The 16,438-nt window shown below is 32.1% G+C and overlaps 1 protein-coding gene across 1 annotated transcript in view; it reads right to left on the reverse strand.

Annotated features, from left to right (window-relative positions):
* The window catches only part of LOC111618269 (pre-B-cell leukemia transcription factor 2-like), a 136,375-nt gene that overhangs the window by 92,625 nt on the left and 27,312 nt on the right, over positions 1-16,438 (reverse strand). The gene's annotated exons all lie outside the window — the stretch shown is intronic.

Below are 16,438 nucleotides of genomic sequence, written 5' to 3' on the forward strand. Positions count from 1 at the left end.
GGGGAGAACGAGGGGGGTTGAAAGTTCGAGCGTGCTTTCGTGGACGTGATCTGATTGAAGTATCCAATCACGTGCAAAAGCTTCGGGGCCTGTTAATAGAATGGAGGAGGAGAAGCAGCCTGATTTTTCGTGCGTGTTATTGGGGAAAACTTCTAGAACCCGCAAGTACCGAGATCAAGAAGTACGTGATTAGTTTCAATGGGTGTAGTATGCAATATATAAAGAGTCTATTCATTTTGGAGTGTGTGGAATTTTGGAATTCGTAAATCCCAATTAATTCCTAATGCTAAAACATTTTTCCTTTCTTAAGCTTTGCACCTTATCTACACTACATCTAATCTATACCCTTAACTAACGTGTGATGCTAACGTAACAGTAAAACAAACCTAAAGAAACTTAAATGAGTATAGAATTGATCTTTGAAAGCTACATCTTTCGAGTTTGGATTCGAAGTATTTTTATTGCATACTCTTTTACAGAATCATTAAATTAACGTTACACTGTGTAACACGCCGTGTTATGCAGTTACATTTCGATAAACTCGGATATAAGCCATCTATCCCAGCTGGTATCTCTCAGAATTTATCCACAAATCTCCCATTTTTCTATTAAAAAACCTCCAATTATCAAACCAAAATAACGTTATTAAAATCTCCAAATTTATCTGAAATAACTTCTTGTTACGAAAATATTACTTGAGAAGTCGATATAACAGTAACTTTCCTTTAAAAAAACGAAATTAGTGACTTTTTTAGCGGTTGTAGTCACCATATTTGAAGGTCAGGGATTTGTATAGAGAGAGAAATACGTTTCTCTCTTCCTCATCATCACGTTCCTAAGACATTCCTCAAAAATTAAGAAGTAGAAGAAAAAAACTCGAGCAAGAAACTATTGTCGTAGGTAGAATATAATGTTTCATCTGTAATTTGCAGCCCTTAATAAACTACAGTCAGTACTTATATCATCAATCACTTTACAAACTAGTGTAATGGAAGTCCCTGGTGATGCCGAGTTGTGCTTTGGCCATTTAAATCATCTCATTAATGCGCATGTGTGGTATAACTAAGAGAAGCGAGAGCTTAAGTGGGATGAGGGAGAACCAAGGAATCGTATCTTAATGGCAAAGAAAGAGAGTTTTATTGTAGTTGCAAAACAAACTCGTTCTGTTCAGAGTAAGGAGCGTCAGGGATTTTTTTGAATGAAAGGGGAAAAAAATACATTTTAAGGTAAAGATCAGATGGAATTTTATTTTTATAAAATACAGCAAAGGTATGAGGTATACGTGTTCGAGATATCTTTCATCATTTAAGGTAGCTTTTCAGCATTTATAAACAAACCAAAACTTCTCTATAACTGATGCTTCTATTCAATAATCTGAGCTTTTTTTTTAATAGTTTATAAGCTATTTTATCGTTTGTAATAAGAAAATATTTAATATTTTATCTCCTACGACAACAGGAGCCAAGAAACAAATGGGCAATTCCAGTGAGGAACGTAAAATCTTCCAAGTTTACCACAAAAACTGCTTCTGTTATCCTATTTATTTTGGATTTTAATTAACTTTATTGCTTTATAAAATTAACATAACTTAATCTAAATTAAAATTAACTTGTTATAAACTAAAATAACTTCGAAAAAAATGGATTACATTTGATTTTTAGCCTCAAAAACTTGCCAATTTTTAGCACACACCACACAGAATATCAAGAATTATGACTCCATATTAATTTATTGATTTAAATGACAATAATAGAGAAATTTTATCAATATTACTTCGATGAAATTTTGAAATATGGAAAAAGATTTGTGAGAATATTGAAAATTTGTAAGCTTAAGCATAAATTTCTATATACAAATTTTCAAGATCGAAGAATACAAGAGAATAATGGATGGCATTTTATTGAGACACAGGTGGATTTTTAAGGTGGATTATCCACTTTAATGTCTTTATAATGGTCGGCGCTTCTCAACCCCACCCTTCTAATGATACCTCGAACCAAGTCTAACTCATCTAATTATGTCAAAACGACGGGGGGAGCAAAGAAATCAAAGAATTGTCTGTGCACTCCGTTCCAATTCTTTCCACTAATAATATTTATTTATTTTCATTATCTTTTTTTTATTATATTTTTTTAAAAAAATATTATTGAGCTATTATTTTTAATAGGCATTTTATGTTGTTCGTCAGTCCCACCCTCGAATGTACCCCACTCTCTCCCCATCATTCCATGAGATCATTTATAGTGGGTCTTAACGTTAATTACTTGTGCCAAACACCTGTCTCTTGAATGGCATATGGTGTACAGTTAAGCTCCGAGTTCATTTGTCCAATTTTGTTTCTTCTATCTGCTAACAGCTTGAGAATTTTTTAGGAAAAAAAAGTCCTCGCTCTCATAATTCATAAGATAAATCGGTTTGTATGTGAAGAAATTCTATTGGAATCTTAAATTGATACAGTGGATTCAATTTATTAATGAGTTTAGTTCTAAGTTTTTAGTTAAATTTAAATTTTTTAGAGTTATTTTTAATTAAAAATGCTCAAAATTTTGTTTAATTTAACACTAAAATTTTTAAATCTATAAGTTAACATTATGTTTGAGGACTTATCAATACTTGGCCAAACATTATCCAATAAAATTAACAGTTTTTTAAATCTTTTTAAATTAAAATAATAATAAAACTTGTTAAATTAACAGTAAACTTAACACTAGACTTGTTAAATTCTAAATAAGAATTTAAAAAGTCTAGTGTTTTTACACTAGACATCATCAAATTTAACACCACATCAATGAGTTTATCTTCGGGTTATTTCAATAAATTAACATATTTTTAGAATATTTTTAAGTCCAAAAAAATCAAAACTTCATTAATTTAACACTACACTGAACATTAACTCACTTAACTCTTTATTTAACACTATAATTAAAGTTATCCATGAGTTTAACTATAGATTATAGCATATCTCTGGAGATTTTTTAAATCTTCCTCCCCCCAAAAAATACAAAAATATTAATTTACCGATTAATTAACACAAAAAACTCAAATTATTTTCACTAAACTTTCATAAAATAAAATAATTATGCCCTTAAAATAGCTATAAAAATCGCATCTCTTAACTGAAATGAGGACAAACAAATAAAAAAAAGGGGGAGTGAGATATTTCATCAGGGTTCTCCCTTCAAAAACCGCTCTCATACTTCCGTGTGACGTCACCGCGTGACGTCAGCGGTCAAAAACCATTATTATCTTGGAGTGTGGAAGCCGAGCAAGGGTGGATGTCAGTGTTAAAGTGAGGGACAGCCTTGACATCAGGTAATTGTGTGTCGCAGGTAACAACTACCTGTCGCTAGCTTCACTCACCTGTCTAAGACGATAGAGGGTTTCTCTTACCTTCTTAACCACAGAGTGGCTAGTCGAAGGCGCACACAACCCCCCGGGCGAGCAGGAACAGAAAAAAAAAGGAGTTGAACTGTGGGAATTCCATTGAAATCTCAATGAAGAGAATAGGCTCGTATCTTCTAAAGCTACGACTAAACTCGTAATTACCTAAATAGATAAAAGCCTTTATTTTCAGGCTCATTTAAGTTGCTTTTTTTTCTCGTTAAGAAATCTTTCTAGTTTGAATTATTTTCGTCATTTTGATAATATATTTCGATCACATGAATTCTTATCGATCTAATCGATCAATCAGTTGTTTATATCTTGTTTAAACGTTCCTTCTCATTGTTTTGGACTATTGTAACTTCTACTTGAGAATTTAAATACATTATAAATAAATTAAGCATGATTATATATTATATAAACTATTTTCTGGACGAATTTTTGAATTTATAACATTAATCTGAAGCACATTTTTTAAGCATTTTCCTGACATCACTACTTAGTCTAAATCACTAATTAACATCAGAAAATGAAGAAAATAATTTTAAAAAATGCACCAGACTAGCAATTTAAATACAAAATCATCTAAAAATTTTTTTAAAAATGACTCAAATTTCAACAAATTAATGTATTATTTAAATAATAATACATTACTATCTTGTGATAAAAAAGGAGCATCAAAAAATCCCTCAAGAAACAAGCGTATGTCCTAGATAGGAATCAGAATAAAAAAAAATTTTTAAAAGGAGGAAAAAACTTCAAATCCTAGTTATTACAAAAACTCCAACTTGTAATCCACATACGAATCTCTCGGCGTACTTAAGATATTGAAGAATATATAAATCCATATAGCTTTACGCATATCTAAGTATCGAATCTTGACTCAATCAGACAGGTGTGTAGGTCTACCTTTACACACGTTGATGACACAACCCCCTTAGCTTACCTCACCTGGTCGCCAATTTTATGGGTAGAAAGAGGAAGAACCCGTCATGTCACCTCGACTTATTCAACCAAAGGTATTTTTGAATGTTGTAAAGAACATGATACAGGATTGTAGGAGAAAAGAGAGAGAGAGAGAGAGAGAGAGAGAGACGTCAGGAGTTAAGTAGAAAATTGTGAAGAGACGAAGGAAGAAAAGGGGAAGGAAAGTTTAAAAATAAAAAAATATATATAAAAATATATATATATATATTCTCTGTATTTTTCATTCGTCGGTTTTACATCAATAACTGTCAACCTCCATTTATAAACAACACAAAACTTTGTCTGTAGTAAGAGTGGATGGCATTTATCAAACTTTGCCACCCCTTTCGCTTCCCCCCACTTTCTTGTGTAGTCCCCGGGGTTGGATGATCTTTTACAGACAGATGAACAACATTTTCTGATGACGTCAAAGTCGATAATTTGCAATTGATAAGAAAGGGATGCACATGTCTTAAACTGTTTTGGAGTATAAGCGTTACGAAGTAATCGCGTTAAAAAGAAATAATTTTTTATTTTTTTTTAAATTAAATTTTTTTAAATAACAAAATTATATATAAAACAAAGAAATTAATAAGTGATATATTTTAATTTTTAAACTTTTATACATGCAGAAATTCTTGTTTGTTTAGTGTCAAAAACATGGATAACAGGTGGACTCGTTTATTGTATTCTAATGAACTCGCAACCTAATTTATACAGGTCCTGACGAAAAAGTGGATCCTGTTTGGAATCGAGAAAAGAGAAAAAATAAAAAATAATAAGAAGAAAAAATAAATCGAGCCTCCCCTCGCTAAGCCGGGGTCAAAGGTCATCTAGGAGAACCGATCGGGGGTACGAGCAGAAAGGAGCCTTCTAGAAGGGGCTGTCAAAGGTCATTCGGCAGAAGAGATCCGGTCGGGATACGTGGCGACGGCATTTCGTGACGTTTTAGGGGAAAGAATCGTGACAAATGCCAAGAACGTGAGATGGGGCGTGATTCTAATTCCTTTCAACATACGACGGGTGCCAATTCTGAACTCGAACCCCTCGACTTTCAACCACTTTCCGATGCTCCCGAACGATTCGAAAAACCTCGAATGTAACCAGGAGAGGGGGGTCAAGTTACAGTTTAGGAACCATTTTAAACGAGTTCACGTGTCCTATACAGTGTAAGAAGGGCGCAATTTGTGGTACCGTTTGTCGTAAGAGGGGTTATCAATTATAATTAAAATGTTTCCTATCACGTATTCGCATGTATGATGTTTAGTCGTCTTTGTAAATGCTGTCGAGATGTTTATCTCGACAGCTGTATATAAATCAAACATCCAACCGGGGGTATGTCTTGACTTTGTATGCCCTCTACCGTCCGTTATCTACAACCTTAATTAAAAAGAATAAAAGAAAAGAAAAATGATCCTTGTCCCTCTTCTTTTTATTTTATTTTATTTCTTTTTTTTTCTATTCGCCGGGTGTCTGTATGGAACGGTAGTATCTAATCGCCGACCACGTCTGGTCACGTGACAAACCGGTTAACCCTGCATACCGGTTGTTACTAGGGTAACACCAATGTTGCACGGCTTTAACAGCTGTGCAATACGGTGTTACCTCAGTAACAAATTAAATCATCCGATTTGTGGTTAATTTCGCTTCATATTTTAAAGTTTTTAATCGTAAAATTATCCAACAGATTCGTTTTAATGCCTTTTAAACACGCTTTTTGCTAACTTCACACGGAGCTTCTCAACCTTTCCTCGCTCGCTGGTCTCTTGTAATGTAAATCGAATGCGATTCTCGACTTCTTCGGCGATCGCGAGCTACCGGTTGGAGAACAAAATCCTCCGAACTAAAAAAAACTCGCCCCAATCGAAGCCGACGTTAAATCGAATCACGTTCAATATAACGCTGGAATAGCATTAATTCGGACAAATTGGTTTTATATAGTCGAACGTCCTTAACACGAAATAAGACAATTAAAAGCGATAAGAAATGTCAACTGTCGGCAGTACAAGTTCTGAAAATGTCACATTTTTCTCGCTCTTTTGGCACAAGCTTTAATGAAGAACGTGAATATTGTTTATAGTGTCATAAAACTTTTACGAGCACTAGAAGCGAGACGACATAGAATCCACGTCACGTGACCGAACCCGATCCTACCATTGGCTAATCGAGGGAGAAAATCTTTTACGTCACAAATTAGCGACCCCCTAGTTTTTTAAACGCTTTAATGTAATGATTAAGCATCGAAGTAATACTTTTCTTTTACGATATAATAGCCTTTTTTATTGTTATATAATTAAATAAACGTAGAAATTTTTGATGACAATCTCTCAGGATTTTTTCCAAAAAAAAAAAACACAAAAAAAATACATTAATTTTCCTCACAGTAGCATATTCTAACATAAAAATACTCTGCAAATTACCATAAAACCGAGCACAAATTGTTACCATAAAAGCATAAAAATCATAATTTGTGAAGATTTTTCTGACTACTTCCCATAGACATACACATAAATATAAACTCTAGAAGAGAAAAAAAATAAAATAAAAAGTCTCCAACTTCCTCACGTTTCGGTACATTGAACTTGTTTAAAATGTTATTATACCTTAAGCATAATTAAGTCAATAATATCAAGATCTTGAAGTGTAGACAAGGCGGTTCTTTTTCTTTTATTTTTTTTTCTTTTGTTTTGCCCCTTGACAAGTTAATAGCGTTGTTTGTAGGCGTGGTACATGTTAAAAGCTTAATCCATCCTATTTTATAGAGATTTGAATCGGAGTAGGCACTTGAATAAAATCACAATCTTTTTTTTTCCTTCATACTTTCCAGGTCAATCACGTGTTCTTGGAATATCCCAGAATAATAATTATTGCATTTTTTTAATCCCAATACCAAGAAATTGTATTATTTCTTACCTAATTTGCATAACGTGGAGTTAGGTGTGGAGCGATTCCGAGTGTTTTTTTTTTTATATTTTTTTCTTTTTGGTAGAATTAATAAACACCTGACGTGTTTAAAGTATAATATAACTAGAAGAAGATATAGTGGGTCGAACGTAGACATGAGAAGTCGTAAAGAGAAACCCTTCTTGATCTATACCCGTATAGATTCGTTGATCTCCCCATTCAACATGTCGACTGTTGTGCATAGGGAAACATGTCCCTCACCGTTTCTGTATTAAACATCGAAGTCACGAGAACATTTTATCGCCCGAAGTAAGATTTCACTCCTAACCTATTTCGCTTGACATAATTATGACATTATCAAACACTTGAGTCTCGTTTATAGCTTTGCAGTGCAGTAGGTGTTATGAATGCCTGTTGGTTTACGTGCTTTCAAATTGATTCAAATTACCCGTTGCTTAACTCGTGCTGTGGATCCTTTTTCTTTTTAAATTAAGATTTTATTTATTATAGAATAAGCTGTGATTGACTTAGCGGGGTAAAGAAACGAGACAGAGTAGTTAATTACTTGAAGATTGTTTCAATGATGAGATTTTTTAATAAATTGTTTAGCGAACTTTTAGCTTAATTCTAAGTGTTTGATGTTTAAAATAATCCTTAAGTTTTCAACAATTTATTCCTCGTATAGTTATTCGAAAGCTGTTTCAATATATACGTTAAAAAATTATATATGGATCTACTAAAAGTACTATGCAAGTTTGAATTGGGTTCTAGAAGAAGCCCTTAAAATTCCGAATCTTCAATTCAATTAATTCTCGTGATATTCATTGGATAGACAAACGAACGAACGAATTAAATATCAGCTAACTATCTTCTTCTTCTTTTTTTTTAAATTACTATATAGAAAAATACAAATTAAGCATTCAAATCAAGTTAATCAAACCTATATTTTAAATTTTTATCTCTGGAGCAATAATTTTCCAGAGAAGACCATCTTAAAAAAAAAGAAAAAAAAATTAAATAAATTTGCATTCTAATTTACAATCAAACCGAACACCTAAAATGGTTCAGCAGAAACACTTATATATTGACGTCACGATTTTGACAGTGAGGCCAAGTCTCGTTTAGTCCACCCTAATGATAACATCGTGCGTCACGTGACCGGCGACTTCGCTAAAAGAATAAGGGATGAGCGTAGAGAGAGAAAGTATAAAGATCCCCCGGGCCAAATGGCCTAAGTTAAGAAGATATTGAAACGAAAAATATTCATTAATTCTAGACGAAACTTCCATTAAAATCGATTAAATAAATACATCAAAATGGTTCAATAGAATCTATAATGATTGATTATTGTTGCTAGGTAAAGGTGTCTTTATTACCTGTCAGGTGTGCGAGTCGAAGATCGAACTATTTGACAGACGCTTATTAAAGAATATTTAACTACAGCTAACTAATAAAACGTTAATTAAAATACCTCTTATATGCTAAATAACTGTCAGGAAAGACTTTTAGGCTTTACTAACCATTAAAAAAAATAATTTTAGATGATTTCTGGTACAAAATAAGATCTAAAAGTATGAGTATTTGTTTATATGAAGGTAAACAAATTATCAGCTTACACGTAAAAAAATTTCCCATGTAAGCTACTATTAGTTTGAACTCAATTTCGAAATATACGCATAGGCCTGTAGATTTGCCATACTTTCTGGCACGAGATCCCATCTTATTAAATGCAAACTGGCCATTTGAAATTTATGACAGCCGAATTCAAATTGACCATTCGAATCTGTGGAGAAAAAAAAATCCAAACCGATCATTATATAGGCAATAAATCAAACTGACCATTTCAATTTATGTACGTGATAAATTGGCTATATATATAGATAATTGATACTGACCATTTGAATCTATTATGTGGAATAAATTCATTAGAAACTATATAGAGATAATTCAAATTGGTCACATGAACCTATATGAGAATCGTTTCAATATAAACTCTCCATTTGAATTGAGATATTATATGTAATAACGATCATTTAAATATAAAAAGAGATAAATCTAAATTGAATCTGTACTTTTGTATGGTCAAACTGATCATCTGGATCCAAAAAGATCAGTTAAATCTTCTTTTAAGTCCAATCGAACCTACGAAGAAAATTTAATTGATCCACCAAGGAATGATTACAAGGATCCAGCATGGAATGAATTAAAACTGACCATTTGGATCTGTAATGAAGATTTCATTGTCCAGTTTGACCAATAACTAGATTCAAACTGACCAATCCGAACAGGTAGATTCATTCTGACTACCTGGATTTACGTAAAAACCGCACGAAATTTAACAAAATAGAATTATATATTTCAAAAATTTCGTATTAAACACACTTAAAATAATAATAAAAAAAAGGCAATAACAGGAAATTACGAGTTTTATTAATATCCAAATTCCATAAAATTTAATCTATGAACTACACTAGACATAAACATAAAAGATTACGAGTTATAAACAAATAAAAAGAATTTAGCAAATCACGTAGAATACTTGAATAAAAGCAGAGAAACTTCATACAAGGGAGAGAGTACCTAAGAAGTAAGTAGATAAATTTCGAAGAAAATATATGAAGAAGGAATTAGGGAATACAAAATTTGAAGGCGTGACCAGAAATCATACAATATGTGATTAATCGGAAGCAAAGAAAAGAAAGAAAGAAAGGGGAAAAAAAGCAGAGTTGGAGGGAGGGAAAAAATTATCCATTCGACGATTTCCATCGAAAGCAATCAGATTCTTTTATTAGTGTTTCATTATAAACAGTTGTTTGATATATAGACTGAGCCTTATCCCTTTTAAAGAACGACCAAATGGGCGGATGTAATCATTTCGACCACACCCGGTAGCTCGTGCCTCGGTTTCGCTACATTGCATTTTTATCAGTGATTAACAATCATAAATAACAATTCTGTCAGGAATGACACTAGTTCTGGACGGCCTCAAAAGATGGCGCTACGAACAATGTGGGGGTCCACGATTTTTAAACCGTGCCTGTGGCCCCTACGGCCATGCGATGACCTCTCGAGGTGACGATGTGACATTTGGTAGCCGCCGCGACTTATCCGATCGTCATGGTAACTAATTCCGCATCCGCATCACTCCCTACAAAACTAATCTCGTATTATTTACTTTTCTACAAGTTATGGGGGTGTTGTTGTTGTTGTTTTAAGTTTAATAATTACAGAACTTGGCGCGAGTTCTTAACAAAAATCACTCCAGAAAGACGAGTAAGAAGCTTAAGGAGACTCATAAGGGGGGGGGAATTCAGTTTGAATTTGTAAAAATTGATCGTCGGAAATCAAAATTTTATAAAGGGCCGGATACGAAAAAAGAATCTTAAAACAAACTCAGACACGGGATAGAATTACAGGATAAGCTGCCTTATTGCATACGACTTAGCTATAAATACTTCTTTGAGTCAGGTGAAGAAAAAGAAAATTTTCGAGGGTGTTAAATTGAATGAGTGGTTCTTGATTATATGTTTTTTTTTCTTATTTACTTTTTTACTTTAGTTTGTCGGTGTCATATCACTTGAAGAGTTTAGAAGATAATTAGAAATTGTCAAAAAACAGTTTAAAGTATCCCTAAAATGTCTTAAAACTTGCTGTTTTTAATTCATAGACTTCTATCATCCAAGATGAATTGATACTGGGACGAGATATAGAAAAGCCAAAATCTTAACATCCTTCTCAATATTCTTAGTATGGCGTATGGAATAATGCGTTTTGAACAATCACAAACCATTCATGTTACGAATAGTAAAAAAAATATATATATACATACATATATATATATATCAGACTTCCCCAGGGTAGAAAGTACAGAAAACGATACAAAAATCTTCCAAAGTAAAGGGAAAAAAAAGAGAGAAAAGAGCTGTTATTTGGAGTTACATCTATCCTAAACCCTGAGGGAAAATGCCGAATCCATTTTAAAATCCTATAGAAGTAAAATCTGAATTTTTTTTCTTATTTTTACAAACACTCGCTCTTTTCGTATTTTTTTATGTATATTTTTTGAGTGTATGGTCCTACTATCACCACTAAACATAGACCTCCTACATGTAACGAAAGAGAGGAAGGAAGAAGGGAAAAAAACAACTTTTAGGAATAGTAGATGGGTTATACTCCCTCAAGTATTCACTTCGATTCGTTTAATGTAAAAAGACTTCAATCATAAAGCCTTAGCTTTCTTCACAAAATAAAAGAAAATTTTGAAGAATCGAGTCTAGTAAAAGTCCTAGTAAATTAAGAATCATAATATAAATCGAGATAGAATAATAAAGTCCTAGATAACGTAGAAAAATATCTTTAAGGTAATAATCATGCCTTGAATGAACTTTAGAAATTACAGTTTATCCACTGCTTCATTATCATAAGAGCTAGGGAACGAGATGATTATAAGAAGAGATAAAGGAAATTTCTGGAGTTCTAAGAGTGTGCATGAAGTCCTATTAAAATGATTCGTGAAAGAAAAATTTTTTTGGATCTTGATCCAATAAACACTTTTCTGCAGTTTGTTTAGGCTCGAATATCACCGGGGTAAACTAATTCAGGAATTCAGATAAAGAAAATTTAGAAGGATCATACATAGAAATTCTAAGAAATGGAGACAAAACATAAATCAGCTCCTCTATTTCTTCTGTTTATCCATTGCTCTAGCCTGACATGGGCTGAACTAACGCACGGATCACTACAGGAGATAGAAAACAAAATTTAAGAATCGAACCTTCAGTAAGCGCACTTGAAATTCAATTAAAGTTCACGATATAAATAAAAAGAAAGGTTTTATATGGGTTTATCCAGGGTTACAGTATCGTAAGGGCTAAACTAACGCAAGGATTAGTGGCATGCACGAAGAGATACGATAGTTCAAAATAATAATTACAATTTTTTACGAGGGCGGTTAAACGATGGCAATCATAATTCTCTTAACTCAAATTCGAAAATCCTCCAAGTGACATTAATGTGAAGATTTTGCCAAAATAAGCCATCCAATGCGAAGGCAGTCAATCATGTATTCGGAAAGTAACTGGGGTTTGTGTTTGACTTTAATCTGCCAGGGATTGTAGTATATGCAGAAAACGGATACTTAACAACGCCTTGCAGCCAGAGTGAGTTGAAAGCCTCTTGTCACGGTACAAGCATAATCATTTATAGGTTATTGACTTTTACGCGGTTTCCAGTAAATACTGTTAGAAAAATGCACATCGTGTTAAATCCTTGATATCGTAAATTATATTCTTCCACATGTTTAATTATTAATGCCCAAGATGACGTTAATAAAGATATGTGATCCTAGATTACCCACTTCTTATAAAGGTGCGAAAGGTGACGTCTCAAACAGAATCTTCCAGTTTGTTTCTTAGAAAGTTATGTTCGCCGCAATATTCTTTTTTCTCCCCTCTTTCCTTTATTATTATTATTATTAAAATCGGCTGTTTAAGTTTTTCAATTCTGTTTAAATTTTATCCCATTTAAAGTATCTGTACATTTCGTACATTGTTATTGAGCTAATTAAATTAACTGTTAAAAAAATTGTCAATTTCTAATAATTATAATCGATTTCAGTTAAATTATGAAATCGATTCATATAAATTTCAATCAATTTCAAAATTTAATTGTAATTAAAGAAGTTAATCGCAATTAAATATTTTAATTATAATGAATATGTTTAAATTGCGAAATTAATTGCAATTAAATGTTTATAACAATTTTTTATGTCGAAAATATTATAAACTGGATGTCTAGTGTCCATTTTTTTACATAAATTTATTAAATACTAGAGTAAAATACTACATTATCAAGTTAAACCGGAGCGAAATCTTACAAAAATGAGGTATTTTATGTACTTAAAAAAATTCTATTTTCAGACAAATCCATGTGAAATTATTAACGCATCATTGTAATGACACCAAATAATCGTTTCCAATTATTTCTAAAGAATTTCTTGCTTTAAAAAATTTCAAAAATAAGCTCTTTCTTTGCAAAAACCAACAGTTGAAAAATTGTTTAAAGAAGAGAAACAGGCAGAACTGAATGTTCAACTTTAACAGTCTCACCTTTCTGTTTATTGCAAAGTGTATTTGATCGGCAGCAATTTACAATCAGTTTTCAAAATAACCCATCGTAACTCGTAAAATTTAACAGCTTTGACGTGACCGATCACGAGGGGGGTTGCAAAATATAAATTGCGTGACGTGTCCGATGCACATTACAGTCTCTATGTCAATAACCGGAAAGATAGGTGGAAATCCCGGTAACTCAATAGTTGACACAGACTGTGGTTAAACTCGACAGATTAACCAATAAGTAGGCAACTTCTAACCTCGTCCGTTATAAATCCTGTTGAGTTCAAGTCATAAGTTAATTGTTAAACTTGAATTTCGATAAGTTAGCTCCTCTTTAGGACGTATTAATAATGAGTTAATGCGCTCGTTTCAAAGGCAATTCTCCATCTTTATCTTAATAGAAATTCCCAAAATTTCAATTTTTCATCATTTTTTTAAAGAAAAAATATATTCTTAATATCTTGTAAAGATTTGAATTATTGCAACAACATAACGAATGACAAAGGTATACGTCCAACAGCTCATTAATATGAGTTAGAGCATTCCGTGTTACAGAATAGAGCCAAGAAATTCCGAATGCAACTCGCTTGTCACGACAATTTTGCACGTAGCTGCCAAATGAACTCATTAAAATATATTTTTATACAAAAAATTACGACTATCAAGCTTTCAAAATTTTTTAATTTCATTTAAAAAAACACAAAAACTAGTAACATTTGGTTTAGTTGTCGAACACAATTTCCAGGTCATAACTACTTCCAATGGTTATATGTAAGAGGGAAGTTGTAAATGGGGCATTGCACAGTTTCTGCCAGGTCCTGGTACAAAATAGTAATCCGAACTGAGTATTCGCACCACATGGCCCAATACACTAACATTTGGGATGCTCCCCCTCCTCTGGCAACGGTATTAAGTTACAGAAAAGATTCACAAAATACCCAACAGCTAACCAATGTAGCCAATGTTATTGTTAAATTTAGTGGAGTGGTAAATATATTTCGATAAAAATTTCACTTTTAAGCAACAGTATAGAACAGTTTCGAGGATCTCTTTTACTTAATTTTTTTTTAAATGAAGTTTTGCTACTATTTAAACTTTTTTAATTAATTTTTTCGTTTAAGTGTGTAAAAACACGGAATTAACAGGATTCAACCCCTCAGAAAATCGTCTTTTGTTGTAGAAAGGATTGTTTTAATAATTAACTGAGTAACGAAGTGAAAAATAAGCTTGGAGTAAGGGAGGTAATTAGATGAGGCAGTTATCCCTCACCGGAGTTAATGTTGCCAGGAATTTCATTAAGAGTACAAACAGGAGAACACACTTTCCAAAATAAGACAAGAATGGCAACGATCTCAAAATTCTTTTCCCTACCTCCATGTTTAAACTGGATAGGTTTTTAGCTCAAAAAAGTAAAAAGAAAAAAAAAACTACTGCCATCATTAAGAGGATCTGCCATGAATGGATGCTTTGTTCTATATCCTAGTGCCTTGTATTCTTATAAACAAACTTGTGGGGTGGATGAAGAACGTTCCAACCATCACGGGGAAGAGACTTAGAGGTCAAGGAAAACGAAAAAATGATGCGAGAAATAGTAATCATTATATTTAGACAGACACGGATTGTTAAACAGGGAAAGAATCGCTTTGAAGACATTCCTACGATTTCAAATATATCTAATTTGTTAATGTGTAAAATTTAAGAAAAATCAACATTAAATATTACTTAAAAATTCTAATTTTAAGATAGGTTTTTTTTAATTTTTTTTACAGGCTTAAAATTATTGCGTAAATTTAATAATTGGCTATTAAAAAATTTGAACACGAGAACAGATCGTCATCACTTTAAATATATTATCTACACTTTTAAACATCATTAAAATATTTTACTATATTTTACAAATTTTCGGCTCTTATCATAAAAAAATAATAAGAAGAAGAATATAAATTTAAACAATCAAAAAATCTTATAATTTACTAGAAAAGCTGTTAATAAAATAAAAGAAGAAAATCATTAAACTTATAATTTTTTTTTGATAATTATAAACTTTAATTAATTTATGAAAAATTGTTTACTTTTACAAATTTTTAATAATCTTTTTTTTTTCTTTTATTATTTCTTAAAATCGTTAACGACAAACATGATTAATTCATAAATATTAACTTTTTTTTTTTTTTTTTGAAGATAACATTCTATAGAAAGGTCGAAGATAATTTCTTTTTAACTAAGCCGAGAAACATTTTTTTTTTGGTTGAAAATCTCACGTATGGGGGTATTATATAACAGTGGGAAAAAAATGTAAAGGGGCAGAGTAAAATGATAATAATTTCCATGGTGTTTGGCCTATAAACAAGTTCGGGACCCCCCTTTTTTTCATAAAAGCAGATCAGTATAAAGTCTGTGAAGTAAGAATATATGCAAGACGACATTCCCTCACGTATACTGTCCGCGAAACAAAAGTAAAGATGATGAGAGGTGAAACATATTGAGAATGACCCTACCCAGTAGAGACCAAATAAATGGACACACGAGATCCTTCTTTGCTTGGTTGCCGAAAGAATGTTGAACTGGATGACTCCGGTATGTTTATCTACTGAAACAAATTAACTTTTCAAATTACAATCCTTTGACAGATGGGCTTCTCTCTCTCTCTCTTTCTTTCTCTCGTAAAAAAATTTAAAAAATTATAATTAGCAATTAAATTAATAGGATATTTTTTATACATTATTATCTCTGTTTATTCGTGGTATTTTTTTATTTTTAAAATGTTACATACGCAACTGAATAATCCTCCCTGATGAGTGGATAAGATGAGGATTTTTAGAGGCTGAAATGGAGTCAGATTTTTAAAATTTTAATCACATTTCAAGCCTTAAAAAGCTATAATATCGACTTTACCAAGTCTTTAAAACGAACGTCCGTATGTCTATACTGATCTATCAATCCCTTCTCTATAATAGTAATATCAGATCAAATTTTTAAGATAAAAATTAAATAAATAAATATTACACTAATCCGTTTTCACGGGATGAAGCGCAATCTATAAATACATCAAGTTGATGTACTGTATATAA

The sequence above is a fragment of the Centruroides sculpturatus genome, unplaced genomic scaffold (genome assembly GCF_000671375.1).
Source record: "Centruroides sculpturatus isolate CEXI.00-Female unplaced genomic scaffold, Cexi_2.0 scaffold154, whole genome shotgun sequence".
NCBI classification, from domain to species: Eukaryota; Metazoa; Arthropoda; class Arachnida; order Scorpiones; family Buthidae; genus Centruroides; species Centruroides sculpturatus.